We start from the raw sequence: 27,851 nt of genomic DNA on the forward strand, positions 1-27,851 counted from the left end.
TGAATTCGTTCTAAGAAATGCACATAACTTCATTTTCGTTTGTGGATATTAAATATTAAATATATTAAACATTTTAACTACAGTGTTTTTCTTTCATTTTCCCTGACTGAAGCCATCAAACACATCAGCGAGTCAAAACGGACATCTATTAGTGAAAATGTGCTTTGATGCGCTTGTTTGATAACTTGTGGTTAAAGCGCCACTCAGCGGTCAAAGGTTGCAAATGCACTTTATACCGCCGCCACCGCGGGATGTGTGGCGGTAAAAAGGGCCTTTTGGATGTATACTTAGTGTAAGACTGAAACCATTTAAGTGTGGTTCCTGAGATGCCTTTTGCCAGTAGGGTTGATAGGAGGATCTGGTGGTTAACCTTGTCAAAAGCAGCGGACAGATCAAGCAGGATAAGTACTGAAGATTTGGATTCCACTCTTGCCAGACTTAGAGCTTCAACCACTGAGAGCAAGGCAGTCTCAGTTGAATGTCCACTTATTGATTTACTTATTGTCCACTTAATATTTGAGCTATTCCTATTCCTAGAATCCGTGTTTTCATTATTATATGGTAGAGAGCGTTAGTCGCATTTTCTGTACAGAGAATAAAAAAGAAAAAACAGATACGATCATCTGATATGAAAACAGCATCGAAACTGTAACATTATGGAGTACAATGTCAACAGATGAAGAGGTAATAATTACAGTCAATCTTTGGGGTGTTAATCGACTCCATCTACATTTTCATTATTATTCATTATTATTTTTAATCCAATTCCATTTCAGTCTTTTTTCAGCTTTTTGTTTAAAATTTTATTTATTTTATTTTCTATGAAACACATTAAAGTGTTTAAAAAAATACATGAAGCTAGAAAGTTCACTTAAAGGGGGGGGGGGGGGGTGAAATGCTATTTCATGCATACTGAGTTTTTTACACTGTTAAAGAGATGGATTCCCATGCTAAACATGGACAAAGTTTCAAAAATTAAGTTGTACGTTTGAAGGAGTATTTTTGTTCCAAAAACCTCTTCCGGTTTGTCACAAGTTTCGGAAAGTTTTTTTCGAGTATGGCTCTGTGTGACGTTAAATGGAGCGGAATTTCCTTATATGGGTCCTGAGGCACTTCTGCCGGAAGAGCGCTCGCTCCCGTATAGCAGAGCAATGAGAGGCTGAGCACAGACATTCCCTTATCAGAGCAAGAGCGTCGCGAAAAGTCACAAAAGAAATGTGTTTTTGTTTGCCAGGGCATGACAACCCTGCACAGATTACCAAAAGAGAAACAGCATTAAGGGACCAGTGGATGGAGTTTATTTTTACAGAGCATCAACGGAGTTGTGCAAGTGTTTTTGTTTGTTCCCTGCATTTCGAAGATGCTTGTTTTACAAATAAGGCCCAGTTTGACGCCGGTTTTGCACATCGTTTATTTCTTAAGGATAATGCAGTCCCAACGAAAAAGGGTCACGATGGTGAAAGGGTCACCGCAGGCGGTGAGTAAAACTGCTTCAAATATCTCTGTGTTGTTAACTTAGCTATCAGCGCGTAAGCACATCAAGTAAACAACATGCGATGTTGTCATCAAACTGCACTTTCCACATGTACAGCTTAAAAAAAAAAAAAAAGACGACATAAAGTGGAACTTAGTCATTTTCCAAAACCGCTAAGCAAATATATACAGTTTCAGTACATACCACACAGAGACGCCTTTGCTGATGCTGCTCTTGTTAAATTTCAGCCTCTGGATCTGTGTCACAGCTTCCAAACACTCTCAACGCAAAAGCCTACTGGCGCTCGTGATTCTTTAGCTCCGCCCACAAGTCACGCCTCTAGGCGCTCGTGTTTTTCGGGGAAAAATAGGTACAGACTATCTTTCTCTTATAAATATAATAAAAATAAAGACTTTTTGGAGTTATGAAGGATGCAGTACTACTCTATAGGTACTCAAGATTAACAGGATATTGAGTGAAAACGAGCATTTCACCCCCCCCCCCCCCAAAGAAATAGTAGTTTACTGAGACTATACTTCTAATTGTATAAAGTATTTAATTAGTAAATTATTGGTATACATATAAGTTCACTTTTAGTATGATTGCAGTACAAACTACAGATGTAAACTAGTTGTGTACTCAAAGTTTGCTACTGTTAACTTAAAAGTTGAATACTTAAAAGTATACTTTTATATATTAGAGAGTGGGCCAATTTAGTCCCAAGGAGCCCCAAAATAGTCAGACTGACTTTCCTCTTCTCCCTTCTTCCCACCATTTTCAATATGAGAAAAAGGCCAGAGATAAACTTGTATTATGCATTATTAAACTGACATGGTCCACATAATCTAACCAGCTAAGTTCTTACTTGGTATTATCAGATGAAAGAAAACACATCACAAATTAGCCTAGCTTTTGTAACTTTTTAAAAAGCATTTGCAGTCCTGCTAGTTTTAGGAAATATATATATATATATATATATATATATATATATATATATATATATATATATATATATATATATATATATATATCTTATTTTTTTTTCAATGCTTTACACTATAATGGTTTACACTCTCACCACTGTACAATTAAATTATATATCAATTTGCTTTGGATAAAAGCCTCTACTAAATGAGTATATGTAACTGTATTCTTCAGAAGAACAATTCAACTAGACAGACGTTTGTGTGCATGCTTGAACCTCAATCTGTGAGTAATTCCTTGTTGGTGGATTAACAAAAATAACACAGTCTGCCATGTTAAATAAATGCAACATTTGTGATAAAATCGTTAATGGCTATGTATGATGCAAATACTCACCACTTGGTTTGTAATCGTGCTGCACTGTACCAGGCTCATGAGGGAAAAACAACTGGAACTGTACCTAACCGTTCTTAGAACCATTTGGCCCGACAGTAGAAAAGCATTAATTAGATGGCTTACAGCACTGAGTTTGTCTGTGGCTTGTTTAACAGGCTAACTTTAACTGATTTAAACAACAAGCAGGCACCGTCTTTGATTTTCTGATTCATGCATGCTTCTTTATAAAGCTAAAACATTAATAACTTAAGCAGTCCTGTGTGCAGCACAAATCTGCATATTTGGGTTGAACTGTTCTGGAACAGTATTGTAAATACAACTTAACCACTGATTTCTAGTTATGTCCTCTTTTGAAAAGTAGTTTTTAACTTTTTAGCTTTAACAACGAAAGCATCTGCATCTGAAGGTGGAGAGAGCACTGTACATGCACTCCCCCCACCTACAATTCCTGCCGGCCCGAGACTCGAACTCACAACCCTTCGATTGTGAGTCCGACTCTTTAACCATAAGGCCACGACTTCCCAATCGTAATCGTAATCGTAATCGTTATCGTAATCGTGACATAAACATAGGGCGTGTAAGAATGAGCCATTTTAGAAGGACATGGTTGACTTAACTTTTATAAAGAATTTCTCTTTGGATTTGAGACTTTAGTCTGCAACGTTACGGATCTTCTTTATGCCCCAAGAGCTTGTAACACTCCAAAGAGAAAGAAAAAATTTAAACCGAATCATATGACCCCTTTAATGACTATAAATGGAGTTTGCAACACAGATTTAGACAGATTTGTGAACAATATTTGAGATAAATTGGCCTTTTGTGTACATAGAAAAAGTCTTAGATCTTTGAGTTCAGCTCATGAAAAATGGGGGCAAAAACAAAAGTTTTGTGTTTATAATTTTGTTCAGTGTAAATAATCAGTGCTTTTTAGGTTTGTCAGGTAGATCTAAAATACATTTTCAGGTACAGAAATGTAATAATCAAATGTAGAAATAACACTGCATAGTCCTCCCTGTATAGACAAAAGTTTCCTTTTAGTTTATTTTCACTTTAAGAAGGAAACACAGATCCAATATACTGATACACATGCGTTTTTCTTTCTTAACTGTTTACGTTAAAACATTGGGTTAACCAATGTATATTTGCCAAGCTGACATATTCATATAATTTGTTCTGTATTTGTTCAATCATGCACAAAAAAGAAGAAAGCTCAATTAATGCGCTGTCAGTGCTGCTGCGCTTTGGATGTCTGTGTTGAAAACTTCACACAAGCACTCGACAATTCAATAAAATATGTCAGCAGACACTATTCACCTAATTTGTAATTTTTTTTTCACCACGAAAACCTAAAATTTCAGAAAGAATTGAAGGGAAGTGTGAAATAAGTGGTTTTCATTAAAGTATATTCCATTTGGTGTGGAATAGCTCAAGTGGTGTGGAAAGTTCAGCCTTAAGTTTTTGCACTATGCACCCGAAACAATGAACTCGATCTATCAGTTCTCCAACATTTATTGCTCTGAAATTTGGAAACCGATTCAACATTTGCTAAATTCTAAGTTTTAATTTACATTTAATCCTATTGTCATGACATAATACAACAATTCCTAGGTGCAAAAATAACATCATAAAGTAATAAATAAAAGTTTTCAAACCTTGTCCTAGTTCTGCTTACACGCGGTGTTGTTGTTGTTGACCCTGACCTGGCGAAAGAAAAATGCTGCTGACCTGGAGTTGAAGCAAATGCTGGAGTCGAAGGGAGTTTTGCGGGCTATCGACAGTATGACAATGAACTTCGTAATGTGCCCTGAGGGTCAAGTCCACCATGTTGAAAGATCCTTCAGCATTTGGGAAAATCGCTACAATAACCTTTATTGGCCAGACATGCTCGTTCTTTAAGATGGATAGATAGATAGATTAAAATAGATAGATGGATAAATAGATTATATATATATATATATATATATATATATATATATATATATATTAATAGTTAATAGAAACAGTCACTTTTATGGACTTTTAAATTAAATGTTCCCTCCTGGTGGAATGACCTCCCCAACTCAATCCGGACAGCTGAGTCCTTAGCCATCTTCAAGAATCGACTTAAAACACATATCTTCCATCTTTATTTGACCCTCTAACTTTAACACTCACTATTTTAATTATATTCTTTAAAAAAATCTAACTACCTTTCTAATCTTTTTGTATTCTATTCTATTTTCTTTTCATTTATTATGCAATTATACGTGTGTGTGTGTGTGTGTGTGTGTGTGTGAGTGTGTGTATATGTGTAAAGACCTCTAACTAGTTTGCTCTATTATTTTTTTATTTTAGCTTTTCATTTATTCTTTTCATTCGTTTTCTTTTTATTTATAATACTATTTAAAAGCCTATGATACGTGTACTGTGTTAAGCTAACTGAGACTTGTTATAGCACTTACATATCCTTGCTCTTTTTGTTGTTTTTGATTGCTTCCACTTTCCTCTCTGTTTTATTATAGAAGCTGTATTTCCCTTTTTACATATAAACAGGTGAAACATATAATATGTTTCCATTAGAGGCCGCTGCTCAAAAGTATGCCGCATGGGTTTTATCCATTTTTGCATCATTGATTCTGTGATCGATCCCGTGGTCTTTTTAAGAATGCGGTGAACATGCACATATCCCAACCATCTACATCTGGCTTGAGATAGCAGCACGTTCTCATCCTGGCTCAGCAAATGTGCAACGGACTAAACCTGGATATGCAGATTAAGAAGGTCAAGCTGCACCTTTTCTGTCATCCTGGCTTTCTTTAATCTACTTCTCTTTACCTGAGGGGTATTGCACAAAAGTCTGACAAACACTTGTGGTCTTCATCCCTACTTGAAACCTTGTGCCAAATACAGCAAATATGCCATATAAGTACTCAAGTGTTTTAGTGCAAAGACTGCAAGTGTGGGTATTCGGACAAGCCGTAAGTAAATGTTCTCAAGCTTTATCCATATCCATGTGTCCTATAAAAAAAAGCAATTCAAAGATATTTAAATCCAATACACAGAAACTCTATAGGAAACCTGCAGTATGCTTGGCCCTTATAAAGGTTCAAAGACTCACAGCTTGTCATTCTGATGTAATGCTTATGTAAACCAGACATAAATTAGTTAATTTGCAGTCGAGGAAAAAAACATTTTACTGGAAGTAGTACTGCAGGTGTAAATTTTCCAGTTGAGAAAGCTCAGAATTGACGGAGACAGCGGCAACTGGAAAAGGAACAGAGAAAATGTGTGTGAATGAATCTTGAGAATTTTGATCGAAAAAGCAAGTTATTTTAGAAATTAATTACTGCAGCGTTTTTTCACAATGGTTAAATAAAGGAGATTTACTGCTGTCGATTACATGCTTGGTGTGGATATATCAAGCCGTGTTGAGGGAAAAAGATGCCGAGGCACCAATAGACTGATTCTGAAGCTTCAACTTTTCATTCTCTTAACAATTTGTTGTCTGTTCTGCTGACACATTATTTTCCTTTTACACTCTGGACTCATGTAATTTTCCGAACTTGAATTGACTCGTTTAATGGACTGAGGTAAACAACATTTTCTGTTTTGTTGTTGTTTGACCTAGTGCACATCTTGTTTGTTTACATCTGTTTTCTGACAAGAAGGGTTATTTGGTTTACATAATTCTTTGCTCTTTTCAAGGTAACTTGTGAAAAGTTAATCCATTTTGTTTATTGATTTTTGGTTGAAATCTTAATCTGAATTTTCTTTTGCTTTTTAAAACCAAATGGTTTAAGCTACAGTAAAGCAGAAAATAGAGCCTTAAAATTGAAACCAACTTTATTAGTCTACAATGAATAGCCGTAATTAAATTAAAGAAATTAAATAGTTTTAAATAAGTGGTTTTTGTTGAAAAGTATATTCCATTTGGTTTGGAATTGCTAAACTGGTGGGGAAAGGTCAGCCTGAAGTTTCTGCACGATGCCCGAAACACTGAACGCAGCTTTTTAAAACTGGTTTTCCAACAATCACTTCTCCAGCATTTATTGCTCTGAAATTGTGAAACAATTCAACATTTGCTAAATTCTAAGTTTTTAATTTACATTTAATCCTATTGTCATGACATAATACAATTCCTATGTGCAAAATTAACATCATAAAGTAATAAATAAAAGTTTTCAAACATTGTCCAAGTTCGGCTTACACGGGGTGTTGTTGTGAAAATAGATCCAGATGACCCTGGCCTGGTGAAAAAAAATGCTGCTGACCTGGAGTTGAATCAAATTCTGAATTCGAAGGGAGTTCTGTGGGCTATCGACAGTATGACAATGGACTTCATAATGTGCCCTGAGGGTCAAGTCCATCATGCTGAAAGATCCTTAAGCAAAAAAAATTTATTTGGGAAAATCGTTAAATATAATTAATCCTAGTCCATCATGCTGAAAGATCCTTCAGCAAAAAAAATTGATTTGGGAAAATCGTTAAATATAATTAATCCTATAATAGGATAATTGTAATTATAATATTATTAGGCTGTCACAAGTGACCGAAAACAAAATCAAAACCAAACAAATTAGCCAAGTAAAACATGAAGTTGATCGTTTAGTCAGAGATCAGGCATTAATGAACCCTGTTTGTGGCAGTACTGTCAAATCCATATCGTAAAAGTTTGTAAAGGCTGTGCTGACATTGCGACTGAATTATATGTAAATGTTTGGGCCGGCAAAGAAAGGGGAGGTAATCTTTCCCCGTATGACGTCATAAGGGGATGATTCCAGCTTGGCCCGTCTGAGCTCTCGTTTTCTCAAAGGCAGAGCAGGACACCCAGGGCTTGGTTTACACCTATCGAAATTTCTAGCCACTGGGGGACCATAGAAAGGCTAGAGAAACTCATATTAATGTTAAAAACTTCATAAAGTGAAGTTTTCATTCCATGGGACCTTTAAGACTTTTTAAGACCTGCACAATGATTCTTCTCTGGAAATCATAGGGAGACATTAATAAGAAAAATTATGCTTGGAAGAGAATTCGCGAGATTGTCGGTTTGTCTTGTGTTTTGTTTGCCAAATTTGCTGAATGTATGGAAATCCTGGTCTCCTTTAAGTTATTATTACTCATTTTACTTATTTATTGAGACAGTGGTTAACATAAACTGACAATGAACAATGCTATCACAGTTTATAAAATTTTGGTTAATTTAAAATTCAAAGTTTATGCTCATATGCTAACAATATGAACAAGCAGTATAAAGTGACCAGTGTTGGGTGTAATGCGTTACTTAGTGATTAACTAATTACTAATTATTCATTACTACTGTAATTTAAATACTTTTCCCTGGAAAAGTAAGGGATTACTCTTATTGTTTCACTAATTTAATTACAGTCACTTTTTGTTAATGTATTTTATACTGTATAGACTACAGAACAATTATATAAAAACAATAGTAAAATTGTATATCATTTATTTGAAAGAATGAAAAGAGTAGTTTCATGTCTATCCTTGTATTATTAAACTGGTGGAGGTTGATGTGGGATTTAAAAAGTAATTAGTATTATTAACAATACCTTTTAGTGAGAGTAATTAGTATAGTAATCTAACAACACTGAAATTACATAACTAAGAATAGCATCTAATTTAACATTGTTTACAAGGTTATGTAATTGTTTTTAAACTTAACAGTGGATGAGTTCAGGAGAAAGTAGAGGGATCTCCGTGACGTTTATGTTAGGGAAATGAGAGAGGATAAGAAAAGAAAAAGTGGAGCAGCTGCCACCCAAAAAAAAACCCTTGGCGTTACTATCACATCATGACAGAAATAAGGAACCGCATAAAGATCAGTGCAGAGGAAAGTAGGATGGACTGTGTGGTAGAGGACATGACTAGAGAGGACGAGAGCAGAAAGAATATGTCTTCTTTTGAGCAGAAAATCGTTGAGGGAGTAGAAACTTCCAACTGTCCTGCCCCTGCGGGATCAGAAGATCCTGATATTTAGTTTCTGCAGAATTTGATGCCAGCCCTGAAGGGGCTTGAGCCTAAATGCAGGGAATTCACCAAGCTGAAAATTCACCAGCTAATTTATGAGGCAGAGTTTAATTGTGATTTATAGGGATCTCATTTATTTATTGTGAATAATGGTGATGTTGCATTTAAATAAACCAAGATCACTTATTTCTCCTTTTCTTGCAGAAATTTTCAAGTGGACCTCCTCACTCAACCTCTTTACACACACAAACACACACACATTTGATTATTTTATTTGGAATGACAAATACTGATTAAAACAACAGCATCCAAATATTCACAAAGAGCCTATTATGTTTCACCTGACAATACAGACAATGCAAGTTGCAATCACATTCAAAAAGTAGGCTATGGATAAAGGTGACATCGTCTTCTCCAAACATGCAGACTGCCTATGATTGCTGACACAGAACAATATCTGGCTGTTTGCTTAGAGGTCTTTTTACTCGGTCCAGCAATCTGCAAGCCTCTGACACATAATCTGTGCACATGTCCCAAGCTACCAAAGATAAGAATAATCAGTTTGATTTTGTATGTCTAGTTTTGACTATTTGTATGTACTGTTCCGGCAGTTTTATTTCCTCAAGGGAATGAAGCATTACACTATGTGGTAAAGAGCCAAATGCGTCTCGAAAATCGAGAAATACCGCATAGAAACGGGAGGATTGATGTTTAAAATCATCGATGGCAGTCTTCAAACAGAATACATGCTCATTCATTCCCTGCCTCTCTATGTATGCTTTTTGTTTTGTTGACAATGTTCCTGATTCCACCAGCCAGGGTAAAATTCGGCATAAAACACACTTCATAAATACCTTGTTTATAGTGGGGAGCAGTGATATATCTCTCCAGGTGGAGGGATCTTCTGGAATGTTGTTCTTTTTGGGGATCCTATATATAATAGCTCCCTTCCAAGAATCGGGAACTTTCCAGTTAATTAAACAGACATTAAAAATCTGAGTTAATGTCATTGTTGAAAATTGTTTTGTTGCCTTGAGCACTTCATATGTCACACCGTCTACACCACATGCTTTGTTGTTCGGGAGACTACAAAGCACGCTTGAGATCTCCTCTGCGGTGAAGTCCGAAGTAACGGGGGCATATTTCGGGTCCTCCAGGTCGAGAGCGCCGCACCACGGAGGACTGCCCATATGTTGGTATAACTGTGCTGGTTGGCATTTCGCAGCATAATACTCATAAACTTTATTCATATCATTTATCGCAGGAGGGGGTCTGGGTAAGTGCTTTTGTTTAGAATTATATCTATTGCCTTACTCCTACAGTGTTCCCAAAGATAGGCTAGTTCGTTTCCGCTCACCACTCTGGGTTCTCTCATACTGTTGGAATTTGTCGCTTTGTTGAGCGCTGGCTGGATGGTTTTCTGTACGAAGTGCAGCTGCTGATTTATCCATTCAGTGAGCGTCTCTGAATCGGGCCTCGGTGAGAGTGCTTTACAGAGGGGGAATTTCCGAAGGATTCTTGCGGTGTATTTTAGCAAAGGTATTCCTAATGTTCTCCAATCTCTGTGAGTTGCTGTATAAGAACCATTTCTGTAGTATACTCCACATAAGATGGTTATAAGTTTAGTCCAGTAACGCGGGTTAGTTCCAGTGAATTGTATTGTTTGTCTGTCATTTAATTAGTTTAACATCCAGGGTTTTCCTGAACTCTCTCTCCTGTGCCTGAAAGCACATCCACTCTTGGTCAGAAAGTGGGCGAACACACACACACACACACAATGTAAACCACCTACACATTCTTGTTATTTAACTTGTTACACCAGACACAGTTATGTTCTGACATGTTCATTGACATGCTGTTATATGCACACTATCCACACTACACAGCATACCTTTAATATTTCCTCTCTAATAAACTTTTTTCTTTTTGATTACTCATTTACTTGAACTTGTGTTAATTGCTACCATGAATTGTTGTTTAGGCAACCAGTACCAAGATAAATCTGCAGTAATGGTGCATTCAAGTCCTACTGGGAAGTTCGTACGCACGAGGTGGGAAGTCGTGCTTATGACAGCATGTGCGTTCAAGTCACTTTCGTTGGAGCAAGATGGCGTGTACTTTCTCTTAATTAAAAACACAAGAATACAGCAATGTTCTTTAACTCTTGTTCTAGAAAATTAAGAACAAAGAAACGTGCATTACGTATACTTAGTTTTTTTATGTTTTCATTTATTTTATGAAGCCGCTGCCAACTTTATTGTTACAATTTGCATTGTTATATTATAATGGCATCATATTATGCGTCGTCGATTAACTTACTGCACTGTAAATAGAAAAGCTTATAGAAAATCCCGAGCTCCCCACTGGTATTTACGATATTGTGGTGGCGTTCATGTGCATTCAACTCGGAAATACTATCTAAACGAGATGACTTGAACGCACCATAAGGTTAGATTATTATAATGCTTTATTGGGTGGTTGTTCTGCACGCTTAGTAAACAAACTACAGCTAGTCCAAAAAGCAGCAGCAAGAGTTCTTACTAGAACCAGGAAGTATGACCATATTAGCCTGGTCCTGTCAACACTGCACTGGCTCCCTATCAAACATCGTATAGATTTTAATATATTGCTTATTACTTATAAAGCCCTGAATGGTTTTGCACCTCAGTATTTGAATGAGCTCCTTTTACATTATACTCCTCTTCGTCCGCTACGTTCTCAAAACTCAGGCAATTTGATAATACCTAGAATATCAAAATCAACTGCGGGCGGCAGATCCTTTTCCTATTTGGCGCCTAAACTCTGGAATAATCTACCTAACATTGTTCGGGAGGCAGACACACTCTTGCAATTTAAATCTAGATTAAAGACCCATCTCTTTAACCTGGCATACACATAACATACTAATATGCTTTTAATATCCGAATCCGTTAAAGGATTTTTAGGCTGCATTAATTAGGTAAACGGGAGCCGGGAACACTTCACATAACACCTGATGTACTTGCTACATCATTAGAAAAATGGCATCTACGCTAATATTTGTCTGTTTCTCTCTTATTCCGAGGTCACCGTGGCCACCAGATCCAGTCTGTGTCCAGATCAGAGGGTCACTGCAGTCACCCGGATCCAGTACGTATCCAGACCAGATGGTGGATCAGCACCTAGAAAGGACCTCTACTGCCCTGAAAGACAGCGGAGACCAGGACAACTAGAGCCCCAGATACAGATCCCCTGTAAAGACCTTGTCTCAGACGACCACCAGGACAAGACCACAGGAAACAGATGGTTCTTCTGCACAATCTGACTTTGCTGCAGCCTGGAATTGAACTACTGGTTTCGTCTGGTCAGAGGAGAACTGCCCCCCCCCCCCCCCCCCCAAACTGATTTTGACAATCCTTCTTCATCTGATGCAGTAGTCACGGACCCCTAAAGAGAAAGTACAATGTTATTGTAAAGTATCTCCTTTAAGAATATTTTACTGTATACTAAAATGTTATGTATCAAATAAGACTGTACATTAATAGCCAATTTATTTATCTGTTATTTAATCTGGTGCTGTTTATTTGGGGTAACAAATGGTCACCAGACCATGTGCTATTTAAGAAAAAAATTAAATATATATATATGAATGTGTTTCATTTCAATTACACAATAATTTCAATGTAATTTTTTGTGTTTGGTGGACATGTTTTGATATCAAGCTATATTCCTTACAAAACTGTGAAACAAATAATTCTAAAACTTGCAATAGTAATGCAGTCAATGTTGACCAGGGGAAAATACTTCTGTTTCCCATTTTGTTATTCTAACATCAAAAAAGGAACAAGCTACAGTATGAAAATCAATGGATTATTTGTTTTCACACTACATCTCCAATTACTATAATTATCAGATTAAATTTTATAATTACTGTTGTGATACTAAAATTTTAATTATTTTGTGAAATAATAAAAGTGTTGGTTAACCCCAAGTGGATCAGTGCCTTTCTCAAGAACACTTTGACAAACTCTTCTGAAAATGAGGCAATGGGGTCACGAAACTTTAAATTTCTATACAAAGCTATTGGCTCCATACATCCATCACTGTTTCAAACAAATCTCAAACAGTGATGACTTGCTTGTTCTGGGGACTTGCGTCCAAAATCTTTTGCAGAACTTTCGCTATCCACAGATTGCAGAGGAATAGGGGAGGGGGATTCTAGCTGTAGCTTTGAAAGAAATCAACCAACATTTAGCATTTCAAGTTGGATGCCATACATGAAATACATGTGTATGAATACATACAACAGTGATGACTTACTTGTTCTGGGGACTTGTGTCGGAGATGTTCATCAAAACTTTCTTCAGCACTCTCCACAGATGGCACAGGAGGTACGGACGTTTCTGGCTGGGGCTTTGACAGATTATATAGCCATGGTGTTTAACTAAATATTATAATGTAAAAATTTAGAAAAATAAAACAAAGGGATGTATGTCATGCTGTGACTATTGAAGAAATATAAACAGTGCCTAGTAATCTTATGACATCGCTGAACGTTTCTATAAGAAATGTTGTCATATTTGTGGTGTTGTAAAACAAGAGATAACGACATTCACTGAGGTTTATATCAACGTGAAACAAAAATGTACTTACCTTATGAAATGCAGTATGCAGACTATAGTGATTATTTTTAGTGTTTGCAATGGCAAGTCTAGAGCATGCTTGTCCCTAGAAGCCATCTTTATCTGTGAAACTTTCACCAAATTGATGAGATTCTTTTTCAGGGATTCAACCGTCTCCACAATTTAATAAACTGCTGTATGTTTGGTTTTGTTCTATTGGGTTGGGGGATGCATTAATCCAAATCAAGATCATATATTTGGACATGGCCATTGTACTAAATTTGCTTTTGCGGTGAATGTTAACAATTGCCTAGCCTATATATTGCCCTAAAAGATCCAGAACCATTACATATGTTTCCTAAGTACTAATGCATTATTTTGTCAAGAAGCATCATGAGTTTTTATTCACAAGAATTAAGACAACACAATATTTAAATAAAACAATGTGGTTATTATTCTAAGTTATGAAACTTAATTTTGCATTAATGTTGAAGTTTAAAGGTTCCTTGCAAACTATTACAGTACTTAAACATTAATAATAATAAATAAATAAATAAAAATTACGTGATGACCCAGAGATGTTAAGCATCCAGCCCTATAAGGACTCATTATCCTATAGCCCCCATTGATGGACATGAGTTACCACCTGTCCAACTTAGCATTTATTTATACACAGATGTAAAAATGAATTCCCTAAACTTATTTTATCCCTAAACTGGGGCTATACTTGGTGTAGTTTAGACAATATTGTTAAATGCAAAAACAATGGTCATAAAAACACAAACCATAATAGCAAACATGTAAGACAAATCCACTGGCTGCTTTAGCACCAGACAGCTTTAAGGATTTGTACAGAGGAGATTTTTCAAGCCTTATGGTGGGTTCACACCAGATGCGAATGGAGCATCTGGCGTGAGTGATTTCAATGTTAAGTCAATGCAAAGACGCAAATAGACAACCTGCGGCCCATTTAGCACGAATGAGGCGACGCAAATTGAGTGAGTTAAAAAATCTGAACTTTGTTGAAATTTCGCGCCGCGTTAACCAATCAGGAGCTTGCTCTAGTAGTGACACGATTATGATTTAGCGAGCAGAGGAAAAATCAGAAACAAATATGGAGGACAAATGATCATTGCTGTATGTGGATACCCGGAGCTGTATGACACTTCTTCATACTTTTACAGAAACAGGAATAAAAAGGATCTTGCTTGTGTATATATAACATATTAATAGATTAATTGAATAAAGACCAAAGATTAGATTTACCCCAAATGGATTATATTTTATCTTGAACCACTAAAAAGACATCAAAGCCAGTGGGAAGTCGTGGCCTAGTGGTTAGAGAGTTTGACTCCTAACCCTAGGCTTCTCGGGCTGGCAATACCACAATTTTAGTGGCTTTGAGCAAGGCATTGAACCCCCAACTGCTCCACAGGTGCCGCAGCATAAATGGCTGCCCACTGCTCTGGGTGTGTGTGTGAACTTTGGATGGGTTAAATGCAGAATTTTGAGTATGGGTCACTATACTTGGCTGAATGTCATGTCACTTTCAATTTTAAAACTTTGGAAATTATTTAAAGAATGACTTATTTAAAATTAATTTAAAACACTTAAAAATAGAAAATGATTTTACATCAAATACAGTGAATACGTAGAATACAGTGCAATCAGTTCGGACATCGCACAGTGTGCTTCAATAAATGCACAGCTAAACAGATGAGTTTTGAGTTTAGATGTAAATGTGACTAGTGTTTTAGCACATCTGATCTCTTCTGGAAGCTGATTCCAACTGCGGGCAGCATAGTAACTAAAGGAGGACTTTTGCGTGAACCCTTGGTATTTCTAACTGACTCGATCCTAATGATCTGAGTGGTCTGTTAGGTTTATATTCAGTGAACATATCTGCAATATATTTTGGTCCTAGGTCATTGAGTGATTTATAAATGAGTAAAAGTACTTTAAAATCCTAAATGTAACTGGAAGTCAGTGTAAGGACCTGAGGACTGGTGTGATATGCTCAGATTTTCTGGTTCTAGTCAGAATCCTTGCAGCAGTGTTCTGGATGAGCTGCAGCTGTCTAATGGTCTTTTTGGGAAGGCCAGTGAGGAGCCCATTACAATAGTCCACCCTGCTGGTGATAAAGGCATGAACAAGTTTCTCCAAGTCTTGGCTGGAAACAAAACATCTAATTCTTGCAATGTTTTTATAGATGATATGATGCTGATTAATTACTGCTTTGACATGACTACTGAAACTAAGATCTGTCTCGAGAATCACACCAAGATTCCTGACTTGATTTTTAGTTGTTTGACCCCTAGAGTCAAGGTATGCATTCACCTTGAAAACTTAATTTGACTTTTATTTGACTTAGTTGGAGCATATACAGGTTAAACAAGAGCGGTGCAAGAATTGAGCCTTGTGGGACTTATGCTCTCCTATACTCACATAATAGCCTCTCCCTTCAAGTATGACCTGAACCATTTGAGTACCATCCCAGAAAGCCCGAACCAGTTTTCCAGTCTCTCTAGTAGTATGTTATGATCGAGAGTGTCAAATGCAGCACTGAGATCTAGTAATATGATGTCAATATGATCCAGCACTGATGTTTAGTTAGAATTTAAGCGAAAATAATTTATTACCTTAATGAGTGCTGTCTCTGTGCTGTGATGCAGTCGGCAAATCAGATTGAAAATTGTCCAGGTATCCATTTGAGTTTAAGTATTTGTTCATCTGATTAAAAACTACCTTTTCTATGATAACGGGTGTTATCAAGATTGCTTTTTTTCAGGAGGGGCTTAACAAATGCAGTTTTTAGGGAGTTTGGAAATGTCCCAGAAAGAAGTGAGGCATTCACCACTTCTAAGAGATCTTCTTCTAAACAGTTAAGCATACTTAAAAAAAAAAAAAGATGTGGGATGTGTGTCAAGATAGCAGGTTGACGATTTTAAGTGATGCACTATTTCTTCCAAAACATTGCTTCAAAAATAGACATAGTATCTTTTTGATATTGCGGCCAAATCTGTCTGACCTCTGCATTGCTTGAGGATGTGCCAATCGCCTTCCTGATATTAATGATCTTCTCATAAAAGAAGGACGAAAACTCATTGCATTTGCTGTCTGATAGCATATAACTGGGAATCTGACTTTGGGGGTTTGTCAGTCTCTCAACAGTGGAAAAAAAGAGTGCAAGTGTTGTTTAAGTTACTGTTTAAAAGGTTTGAGAAGAAATTCTGTCTAGCTGTGGCTAGTTTCACATTAAAAGCATGAAGGCTGTCTTTATAGATACTTTAGTGAGTTTCAAGTTTCGTCTTCCGCCACATCCACTCGGCTTTTCTACATTGTCTTTTCATAGTCTGAGCTGAGTTGAGAGTGTTCTCGGTGGAAACATAGGCACTGAGCTTCCACTGATTGCATGGAGCTTGTCTCCGAAAATCGGCGAAACCCAAAACTACATTTCATGACACAATAACAGTAATTAATTTCACGCGCGAATGAAGCGTATAAACTAAAAATTTACATGCGTCCAACTACGCGCAATTTATTCTCGCAGGTTGTTTCTGGTGTGAACGTACAGTTATGTGTTAAGTACGTTGGATAAATAGCTACAATTGTTTTCTGGAGCCTTGAATTGAACACCTTTCTATGGCATAAAGTGATGAACAGCTATCACATGAAAGGTGATGTTTTATATTACACTGTCAGACCTTACTGGGTTTTTTTACAGTAAAATACTGGCAACAAATAAATAATTAATTTCACGCGCGAATGAAGCGTATAAACTAAAAATTTACATGCGTCCAACTACGCGCAATTTATTCTCGCAGGTTGTTTCTGGTGTGAACGTACAGTTATGTGTTAAGTACGTTGGATAAATAGCTACAATTGTTTTCTGGAGCCTTGAATTGAACACCTTTCTATGGCATAAAGTGATGAACAGCTATCACATGAAAGGTGATGTTTTATATTACACTGTCAGACCTTACTGGGTTTTTTTACAGTAAAATACTGGCAACACTGTTGCCAGCTAGTTGCTGTAATGAATCTTTAACAGTGACTAACTGGCAACAATGTTGCTAGTATTTTACTGTAACTGAAACATTACGGTGACTAACTGGCAACAGTGTTGCCAGTTATATACTGTAAATAAAGAATTACTGTGAATAACTGGCAGGAGTGTTGGCAGTTATTTACTGTAATTACACAAAACCACTCAGTATAATACTGCATATAAATTTACTGTATATAATATTTGTTTAACACCAGAATGACAATATTTTATTTATTTATTTATATAAGAGAATGCATATAAAATGTTCATACAAATATATTTTATTAATTTTGGAAAAACAAATAAATAACATGAAATATATCACAAAATTAAACAAATCAGAACATATACTAAAATGAAAACAAAAACAAAAAACAACCACATTATCTATAGAATTGGCTAAATAACATCTTACAACATCAGTAAAAATTATAAACAAAATATAAGTATTCTTATTTCCTTAACAATATAATAACAAAAGTAAAATAAATAAACAACAACGCCAGTCTATTTTAGTAACTTAATTAATCAAGCATATTTTCAATAAAAGCAAATGAATGAAATCAATATTTACAATAAAATTATAACCAAATATAAATAATGTTTTCTTTCTTTACAATATTACACACACACACAAAATATGTAGTGACAAAATATAATACTCAGTCACCATTGACCCACATGTTGTTCCAAACCTGTAATTATTCAACAAAAATGAAATGACCAGTTTATGTCTTTATAATGAAAGTCTTAAGAAATACTGCTTTTGCTTACTTAATTAGATGTTTTCTATTCAGATTCGGTAAGGCTCTGCAGAAATGTATGGACATGTGGATTCACATTTTGAACCTTTCTTTTAACTGTAGACCCAGTTTTGCAGCTGAAAAAAAAAATGAAAAAGAAAAACATATATATATATATATATATATATATATATATATATATATATATATATATATATATATATATATATACCTGTATTATGAGAACCAAGTACAACAACAAATACATATTGACAAAAAAGATGTTTATTAAATAAAACCATGATTGGACATAATGGTTTTTAACACTTACCTTTGAATAAGCTCAATTGTGGCACTGGCTGACTCCTGGTACTCAATATTAAAAAAATAAAAGCAACCAAAAAGCACAGAGAGTGCTGCAGCAAAATCCAGCTTCTCTTCAATGCCATGTTTCACTTTCCCCTCAATGCTGACCATCCACAAAAAAGTCACCATGAAAACTGCAAAGAAACATATAGGTTGTTTACTATATATTTTATGCTTACCAAGCATGATGAGCCTTGGTGTGGCTGGTAGGGTTTGCTCAGTCTCTATTGACATCTTGGTGGAAGTTTCCTTGAAAACAACATAAAAAAAATAAAAAATAAAAAAAAGATTACTCAGCAAAAATGTAGCAATGTTCCCTTTAAAAGGGTTTATTTTAATAGTTTTATTTAATTATTTAAATAAAAATTAGTGCATTAAAGGGAGTGAGCTAACTTTTCTACCATCTCATATGAATTGGAAGTGGAAGCACATCTCTGAAAAATTACAAGCCACACATGCACACCCTAGGACCTGACAGTCGAGGTTCGCCTGTGGATGCCTATGTATAACTTTTCTTGTTTTTGTGGCTGCCTGTGATTTCTGTGCATATGAAGACCTAAACGAGGAAAATGTCTTAAATGTACAAGGGCATTTCTGCATTCCACAGGCAAAATTTGCTCTATGTTGGTGTCTTTTTATATGCATAAAAAACACTAAGCTGGTGGAAAGGCACATTGCACAGTTTGCATCTGTACATTGTGGCAAATGTTGACTAACCAATTAAATGAATAAATTAAACATTACTAAATAAATAAACAATCTGAGTTGGTACATTTTTTTATCAATTAAATATGTTGCAACACCAAGAGATGTCACTCAAAGTTTTGAGGAGAGGCTCAAAACTCAGCTAACCATATAGCATTCTGGAAACAAAGGAAATAAAAACGATTTAACTTCACATAAAGTATTCTAGGAACCTCACTTATATTTGAACAGTTTACTTACTCCTTGTGTAAGGTTCCATTTTAAGGCTTAAAACGTGAAAACGTTGCAACTGGTTGACTAACGATGCAAGCTGAAAAGTAAACAAATGACTTGACCTCCAGGCTGCCTTAAAGAGGCAACACCTTCACTTTTAGGATAAGGCAGTCAGTGCGTGTGTATGTGTGTGTTAATGCATATTGCATAAATCTTTGGTTTCTGCCTGAATATGTGTACACTTCACAATATAATGTGACGTAATGCACTCGAGTAGTGTCGGAGGACAGTAATTTACTGATTAATGTTACAGTTGGTACCTGTAATGGGTACATAGAGTAATTTACTGTAATTTATTATTTGAGCTGCATAAATTCTTAAAGATGCACCTCATATTACAGTAAGATATTGTTCCCAGAAGATACAGCAAAACACTGGCTATTTTACAGTTATTTAGATTCAGAAAAAAGTATCATCAGCAAATTTGAGTGGAGTGGAGCTGTGGGGAAGACATGCAGTCATGTCAATTCAAGTCACCTTTATTTATATAGCGCCTTTAACAAAATACATTGCGTCAAAGCAACTGAACAACATTCATTAGGAAAACAGTGTCAATAATGCAAAATGATAGTTAAAGGCAGTTCATCATTGAATTCAGTGATGTCATCTCTGTTCAGTTAAATAGTGTCTGTGCATTTATTTGCAATCAAGTCAACGATATCGCTGTAGATGAAGTGTCCCCAACTAAGCAAGCCAGAGGCGAGGGCGGCAAGGAACCAAAACTCCATCTGTGACAGAATGGAGAAAAAACCTTGGGAGAAACCAGGCTCAGTTGGGGGGCCAGTTCTCCTCTGACCAGACGAAACCAGCATTTCAATTCCAGGCTGCAGCAAAGTCAGATTGTGCAGAAGAATCATCTGTTTCCTGTGGTCTTGTCCTGGTGGTCGTCTGAGACAAGGTTTTTACCAGGGATCTGTATCTGGGGCTCTAGTTGTCCTGGTCTCCGCTGTCTTTCAGGGCAGTAGAGGTCCTTTCTAGGTGCTGATCCACCATCTGGTCTGTATACGTACTGGATCTGGGTGACTGCAGTGACCCTCTGATCTGGATACAGACTGGATCTGGTGGCTACGGTGACCTCAGAATAAGAGAGAAACAGACAGATATTAGCGTAGATACCATTATTCTAATGATGTAGCAAGTACATCGGGTGTTATGGGAAGTGTTCCCGGTTCCGAGTGAAGAGTGAATAGTTTAGACTGAGGTATATGACTTTAGAGGCAAGATTGATGAGGACTATAGCGTTGAAATCTGAGCTATAGTGGACAAATAGCAGCCTTACATAGTTCCCTTGTTGAGATTAATATGCGTTAGAGAAGAGTGCAATGTAATTCAGTCCGTTGCTAGTGGGGTGAAAGGTGGTGATGATTAAAAAGACCCACGGCTGAGGGTGGCCCCCGGCGATCTCAACCATTTGGCTGAGTCCAACCTAAAAAGACAATCAGAACAGTTGATAGGCCCCTGCTGCATGTCAACACAAATGCTTATCATTTTCAAATTTTTAAGCCTTGCCACTTGCCAATTTAAACATTCAAAAGAGTTTAAAGCATTCACACACAAGACATGGAAAAATCAACTGAGTAGCTGGTTACTCACGTTGTGTTCGGTGCACATGCAGAGAGCTGTGTCGCAAATACAGAAACACTGAACTGAGCTCTCCTTTGCAAAGTTCTCCTTCAAATTCCCCTGCACCTCAATGAACAAATTCAAATCGCAGTTTAAACAAACAGTAAAGGATACAAAAGAGCCCAATTCAGGACCCGCTGTGTTTCTGCTGTTCACACTAACAAATTTGGAACAAACACAAACACTTGCACAACTCCGTTGATAGACAACTCTGTCCATCCACTGGTCCCTTAATGCTGTTTTTAATTGGTAATCTGTGCAGGGTTGTCTTGCCCTGGCAACCAAAAACACACTTCTTTTGTGACATTTCGCAACGCTCTCGCTCTGATCAGTGAAGTCTGTTGTGCTCTCAGTGCTCTGCTATACGGGAGCACGCGCTCTTCCGGCAGAAGTGCCCTTATAAGGAAATTCCGCTCCATCAAACGTCAAACAGAGCCATACTCGAAAAAAACTTTCCGAAACTTGTGACAATGATGAGGGCAGGGAAATAAATTGCCTCCTTAAGAGCTGTGAGAGGGCATTAAGTGTAAAATCCACATTTGCAACTCATATCTCAAGAACACACAAAAATAGTCCACCTGAGCTTCTTCATGAAGCAATTTTTGCAAGCCCACCACAACATATGTGTCAGCCTTGTACATCTCAAGATGAAAGTGAGGGGCCTGAGCCATGAGAGGTCTTTGAAAGTGTAGATGAATATTTTTTTCTAAAAAGTTTGACTGTTTTATTTGAAACTGCAAGCAAAGCTTCTTTTACATTCATATGTAATTCATACCATCATTGAAGAAGTCCAAGGAATTCATGATCTGGCCCAGGCAAATTTCTACGCAAATCTTAAGCACAGATTGTCAGAACCTTGGGTGTCTAGTGATGCAATAATTAATTTTATTGAAGACCTCAAAAAGAATGACATAGTTAAGGCAGGCAATTCTTGCGTACAAATAAATGTGAACATTTCACATGTGACCTCTCGCACCCTAAGCGAGACACCTGTCTTGTCAATTTAGTTCCTGCTCAGTTTTATGTGAGTTCTAGATTGTTAGGAGGCCGTTGTTAAAGCAGGCCACTGTACCAATACATTTTAAGACACACTGCCACAGAGAAAGTTGTGACATACCCCAAGCTCCTCCTTGCCAAGCACTGCCAGACAGACTCTCGAAGGTTCCACCGAGATTTGAACTCGGATCGCTGGATTCAGAGTCCAGAGTGCTAACCGTTACACCATGGAACCTACAGTGTCTGCACACCTGTTTGAAGTGTAGAAAACACTAAAGGAGGCTCTGCGAACAGCAACTAACCAGCAAGCATCAGAACGTTCTGGGATTTGAACTCGGGCCCACTTGGTCTCTTCAGCAATAAAAGAAAAAAAAACAAACCCCAACTCCAACTAGCCCTCAGATGCTCCTGCAACTAGCAAACGCAAGATGAAGGCTCACAGGTCCGTGAAGCGATCCAAGAATCTATTTTTTGCCATATCTCCACTGCTTGGGCTGCATTCCTAAACCAATGATTAGAAAAATGTCAAGTCAAAGTTTAAAGTGCAGATGAAGAACTAAGAAGAGCAGCGAGAACTGGGCATGAAAACATGCAGACGCAGCTTTAGTCTTAATTGACAGCAGCATATGTTGGACTCTTGAAGGTTCCACCGAGATTTGAACTCGGATCGCTGGATTCAGAGTCCAGAGTGCTAACCATTACACCATGGAACCTACAGTGTCTGCACATCTGTTTGAAGTGTAGAAAACACTCAAGGAGGCTCAGCAAACAGCAACTAACCAGCAAGCATCAGAACGGTCTGGGATTTGAACTCGGGCCCACTTGGTCCCGTTCAGCAATAAAAGAAAAAAAACAAACCCCAACTCCAACAGGCCCTCAGATGCTCCTGCAACTAGCAAACGCAAAATGAAGGCTCACAGGTCCGTGAAGCGATCCAAGAATCTATTTTTTGCCATATCTCCACTGCTTGGGCTGCATTCCTAAACCAATGATTAGAAAAATGTCAAGTCAAAGTTTAAACTGCAGATGAAGAACTAAGAAGAGCAGCGAGAAGTGGGTATGAAAACATGCAGACGCAGCTTTAGTCTTAATTGAATGTGGCATACGTTTGGCCCAGGAATGGCAGAATAGACTGAAACTGCTCAAGAAAAGATGCTGTAAAGACAGAAGAGGGCTCGTCCGGGATTTGAACCCGGGACCTCTCGCACCCTAAGCGAGAATCTACAGTGTCTGCACATCTGTTTGAAGTGTAGAAAACACTCAAGGAGGCTCTGCGAACAGCAACTAACCAGCAAGCATCAGAATGTTCTGGGATTTGAACTCGGGCCCACTTGCTCCCGTACAGCAATAAAAGAAAAAAAAACAAACCCCAACTCCAACAAGCCCTCAGATGCTCCTGCAACTAGCAAACGCAAGATGAAGGCTCACAGGGCCGTGAAGCGATCCAAGAATCTATTTTTTGCCATATCTCCACTGCTTGGGCTGCATTCCTAAACCAATGATTACAAAAATGTCAAGTCAAAGTTTAAACTGCAGATGAAAACTGAGAAGAGCAGCGAGAAGTGGGTATGAAAACATGCAGACGCAGCTTTAGTCTTAATTGACAGTGGCATACGTTTGGCCCAGGAATGGCAGAATAGACTGAAACTGCTCAAGAAAAGATGCTGTAAAGACAGAAGAGGGCACGTCCGGGATTTGAACCCGGGACCTCTCGCACCCTAAGCGAGAATCATACCCCTAGACCAACAAGCCACAAATTGCTGTTCAGTGGAGGTCACTTCGCCACGTACTTCACTCTGCTCGATGCTACGGTCGCTCCAACATCCTGCCTCTGTAGCTGACAAGGGCAGAAACAGAGCTTATGCACTGACCAGATTTCTGAGAAACTCAATTTTTACGTACCAGCTCTACAAAACAAACCCCAACTCCAACAAGCCCTCAGATGCTCCTGCAACTAGCAAACGCAAGATGAAGGCTCACAGGTCCGTGAAGCGATCCAAGAATCTATTTTTTGCCATATCTCCACTGCTTGGGCTGCATTCCTAAACCAATGATTAGAAAAATGTCAAGTCAAAGTTTAAACTGCAGATGAAGAACTAAGAAGAGCAGCGAGAAGTGGGTATGAAAACATGCAGACGCAGCTTCAGTCTTAATTGACAGTGGCATACGTTTGGCCCAGGAATGGCAGAATAGACTGAAACTGCTCAAGAAAAGATGCTGTAAAGACAGAAGAGGGCTCTTCCGGGATTTGAACCCGGGACCTCTCGCACCCTAAGCGAGAATCATACCCCTAGACCAACGAGCCACAGATTGCTGTTCAGTGGAGGTCACTTCGCCACGTACTTCAATCTGCTCGATGCTACGGTCGCTCCAACATCCTTCCTCTGTAGCTGACAAGGGCAGACATAGAAATCATGCACTGACCAGATTTCTGAGAAACTCAATTTTTACGTAACAGCTCTAGCTTGGCCTGCCTTCGTAGAATAATGTTGATTAAAATACCAAACGACAAAACACATGAGCTGAATTTAACAGCAGAAACCAACATCGTGGCAGTGACACAACAACAATGATTAGAAAAATGTCAAGTCAAAGTTTAAACTGCAGATGAAGAACTAAGAAGAGCAGCGAGAACTGGGCATGAAAACATGCAGACGCAGCTTTAGTCTTAATTGACAGCAGCATATGTTGGACTCTTGAAGGTTCCACCGAGATTTGAACTCGGATCGCTGGATTCAGAGTCCAGAGTGCTAACCATTACACCATGGAACCTACAGTGTCTGCACATCTGTTTGAAGTGCAGAAAACACTCAAGGAGGCTCAGCGAAGAGCAACTAACCAGCAAGCATCAGAACGGTCTGGGATTTGAACTCGGGCCCACTTGGTCCCGTTCAGCAATAAAAGAAAAAAAACAAACCCCAACTCCAACAAGCCCTCAGATGCTCCTGCAACTAGCAAACGCAAGATGAAGGCTCACAGGTCCGTGAAGCGATCCAAGAATCTATTTTTTGCCATATCTCCACTGCTTGGGCTGCATTCCTAAACCAATGATTAGAAAAATGTCAAGTCAAAGTTTAAACTGCAGATGAAGAACTAAGAAGAGCAGCGAGAAGTGGGTATGAAAACATGCAGACGCAGCTTTAGTCTTAATTGACAGTGGCATACATTTGGCCCAGGAATGGCAGAATAGACTGAAACTGCTCAAGAAAAGATGCTGTAAAGACAGAAGAGGGCTCGTCCGGGATTTGAACCCGGGACCTCTCGCACCCTAAGCGAGAATCATACCCCTAGACCAACGAGCCACAGATTGCTGTTCAGTGGAGGTCACTTCGCCACGTACTTCAGTCTGCTCGATGCTACGGTCGCTCCAACATCCTGCCTCTGTAGCTGACAAGGGCAGACATAGAACTCATGCACTGACCAGATTTCTGAGAAACTCAATTTTTACGTACCAGCTCTAGCTTGGCCTGCCTTCGTAGAATAATGTTGATTAAAATACCAAACGACAAAACACATGAGCTGAATTTAACAGCAGAAACCAACATCGTGGCAGTGAAACACAAATCTTGCCGATGAGAAGCTTTCTGAGGTCTGTAATGCTTCTTCACAGAGTGTCAGGTGACACCTGTCTTGTCAATTTAGTTCCTGCTCAGTTTTATGTGAGTTCTAGATTGTTAGGAGGCCATTGTTAAAGCAGGCCACTGTACCAATACATTTTAAGACACACTGCCACAGAGAAAGTTGTGACATACCCCAAGCTCCTCCTTGCCAAGCACTGCCAGACAGACTCTCGAAGGTTCCACCGAGATTTGAACTCGGATCGCTGGATTCAGAGTCCAGAGTGCTAACCGTTACACCATGGAACCTACAGTGTCTGCACATCTGTTTGAAGTGTAGAAACTGCTCAAGAAAAGATGCTGTAAAGACAGAAGAGGGCTCTTCCGGGATTTGAACCCGGGACCTCTCGCACCCTAAGCGAGAATCATACCCCTAGACCAACGAGCCACAGATTGGCTCTGTAGCTGACAAGGGCAGACATAGAACTCATGCACTGACCAGATTTCTGAGAAACTCAATTTTTACGTACCAGCTCTAGCTTGGCCTGCCTTCGTAGAATAATGTTGATTAAAATACCAAACGACAAAACACATGAGCTGAATTTAACAGCAGAAACCAATATCGTGGCAGTGACACACAAATCTTGCCGATGAGAAGCTTTCTGAGGTCTGTAATGCTTCTTCACAGAGTGTCAGGTGACACCTGTCTTGTCAATTTAGTTCCTGCTCAGTTTTATGTGAGTTCTAGATTGTTAGGAGGCCATTGTACCAATACATTTTAAGACACACTGCCACAGAGAAAGTTGTGACATACCCCAAGCTCCTCCTTGCCAAGCACTGCCAGACAGACTCTCGAAGGTTCCACCGAGATTTGAACTCGGATCGCTGGATTCAGAGTCCAGAGTGCTAACCGTTACACCATGGAACCTACAGTGTCTGCACATCTGTTTGAAGTGTAGAAAACACTCAAGGAGGCTCTGCGAACAGCAACTAACCAGCAAGCATCAGAACGTTCTGGGATTTGAACTCGGGCCCACTTGGTCTCTTCAGCAATAAAAGAAAAAAAAACAAACCCCAACTCCAACTAGCCCTCAGATGCTCCTGCAACTAGCAAACGCAAGATGAAGGCTCACAGGTCCGTGAAGCGATCCAAGAATCTATTTTTTGCCATATCTCCACTGCTTGGGCTGCATTCCTAAAGCAATGATTAGAAAAATGTCAAGTCAAAGTTTAAACTGCAGATGAAGAACTAAGAAGAGCAGCGAGAACTGGGCATGAAAACATGCAGATGCAGCTTCAGTCTTAATTGACAGCAGCATATGTTGGACTCTTGAAGGTTCCACCGAGATTTGAACTCGGATCGCTGGATTCAGAGTCCAGAGTGCTAACCGTTACACCATGGAACCTACAGTGTCTGCACATCTGTTTGAAGTGTAGAAAACACTCAAGGAGGCTCAGCGAACAGCAACTAACCAGCAAGCATCAGAACGGTCTGGGATTTGAACTCGAGCCCACTTGGTCCCGTTCAGCAATAAAAGAAAAAAAAACAAACCCCAACTCCAACAAGCCCTCAGATGCTCCTGCAACTAGCAAAAGCAAGATGAAGGCTCACAGGGCCGTGAAGCGATACAAGAATCTATTTTTTGCCATATCTCCACTGCTTGCATTCCTAAACCAATATTTAGAAAAATGTCAAGTCAAAGTTTAAACTGCAGATGAAAACTGAGAAGAGCAGCGAGAAGTGGGTATGAAAACATGCAGAAGCAGCTTTAGTGTTAATTGACAGTGGCATACGTTTGGCCCAGGAATGGCAGAATAGACTGAAACTGCTCAAGAAAAGATGCTGTAAAGACAGAAGAGGGCTCGTCCAGGATTTGAACCCGGGACCTCTCGCACCCTAAGCGAGAATCATACCCCTAGACCAACGAGCCACAGATTGCTGTTCAGTGGAGGTCACTTCGCCACGTACTTCAGTCTGCTCGATGCTACGGTCGCTCCAACATCCTGCCTCTGTAGCTGACAAGGGCAGACATAGAACTCATGCACTGACCAGATTTCTGAGAAACTCAATTTTTACGTAACAGCTCTAGCTTGGCCTGCCTTCGTAGAATAATGTTGATTAAAATACCAAACGACAAAACACATGAGCTGAACTGCACATCTGTTTGAAGTGTAGAAAAC

General features: G+C 38.5%; 11 non-coding genes across 11 annotated transcripts; all 11 read right to left on the reverse strand.

The window, feature by feature from the left end:
* Positions 1–22,276: 22,276 nt before the first annotated feature.
* Positions 22,277–22,348, reverse strand: trnaq-cug (transfer RNA glutamine (anticodon CUG)). Its single transcript has one exon. It is a non-coding gene; the product is annotated as a tRNA-Gln (tRNA).
* Positions 22,349–22,754: 406 nt separating this feature from the next.
* trnaq-cug (transfer RNA glutamine (anticodon CUG)) lies at positions 22,755–22,826 on the reverse strand. The gene has a single exon. It is a non-coding gene; the product is annotated as a tRNA-Gln (tRNA).
* A 967-nt stretch (positions 22,827–23,793) lies between these two features.
* On the reverse strand, positions 23,794–23,865 carry trnap-agg (transfer RNA proline (anticodon AGG)). The gene has a single exon. It is a non-coding gene; the product is annotated as a tRNA-Pro (tRNA).
* A 481-nt stretch (positions 23,866–24,346) lies between these two features.
* trnap-agg (transfer RNA proline (anticodon AGG)) lies at positions 24,347–24,418 on the reverse strand. The gene has a single exon. It is a non-coding gene; the product is annotated as a tRNA-Pro (tRNA).
* Positions 24,419–24,813: 395 nt separating this feature from the next.
* Positions 24,814–24,885, reverse strand: trnaq-cug (transfer RNA glutamine (anticodon CUG)). The gene has a single exon. It is a non-coding gene; the product is annotated as a tRNA-Gln (tRNA).
* Positions 24,886–25,343: 458 nt separating this feature from the next.
* Positions 25,344–25,415, reverse strand: trnap-agg (transfer RNA proline (anticodon AGG)). Its single transcript has one exon. It is a non-coding gene; the product is annotated as a tRNA-Pro (tRNA).
* Positions 25,416–25,907: 492 nt separating this feature from the next.
* Positions 25,908–25,979, reverse strand: trnaq-cug (transfer RNA glutamine (anticodon CUG)). Its single transcript has one exon. It is a non-coding gene; the product is annotated as a tRNA-Gln (tRNA).
* Positions 25,980–26,046: 67 nt separating this feature from the next.
* On the reverse strand, positions 26,047–26,118 carry trnap-agg (transfer RNA proline (anticodon AGG)). Its single transcript has one exon. It is a non-coding gene; the product is annotated as a tRNA-Pro (tRNA).
* A 408-nt stretch (positions 26,119–26,526) lies between these two features.
* Positions 26,527–26,598, reverse strand: trnaq-cug (transfer RNA glutamine (anticodon CUG)). Its single transcript has one exon. It is a non-coding gene; the product is annotated as a tRNA-Gln (tRNA).
* A 406-nt stretch (positions 26,599–27,004) lies between these two features.
* trnaq-cug (transfer RNA glutamine (anticodon CUG)) lies at positions 27,005–27,076 on the reverse strand. Its single transcript has one exon. It is a non-coding gene; the product is annotated as a tRNA-Gln (tRNA).
* A 453-nt stretch (positions 27,077–27,529) lies between these two features.
* On the reverse strand, positions 27,530–27,601 carry trnap-agg (transfer RNA proline (anticodon AGG)). Its single transcript has one exon. It is a non-coding gene; the product is annotated as a tRNA-Pro (tRNA).
* Between the last annotated feature and the right edge of the window lie 250 nt (positions 27,602–27,851).

Source organism: Carassius gibelio, chromosome B2 (genome assembly GCF_023724105.1).
Source record: "Carassius gibelio isolate Cgi1373 ecotype wild population from Czech Republic chromosome B2, carGib1.2-hapl.c, whole genome shotgun sequence".
Taxonomy (NCBI): domain Eukaryota; kingdom Metazoa; phylum Chordata; class Actinopteri; order Cypriniformes; family Cyprinidae; genus Carassius; species Carassius gibelio.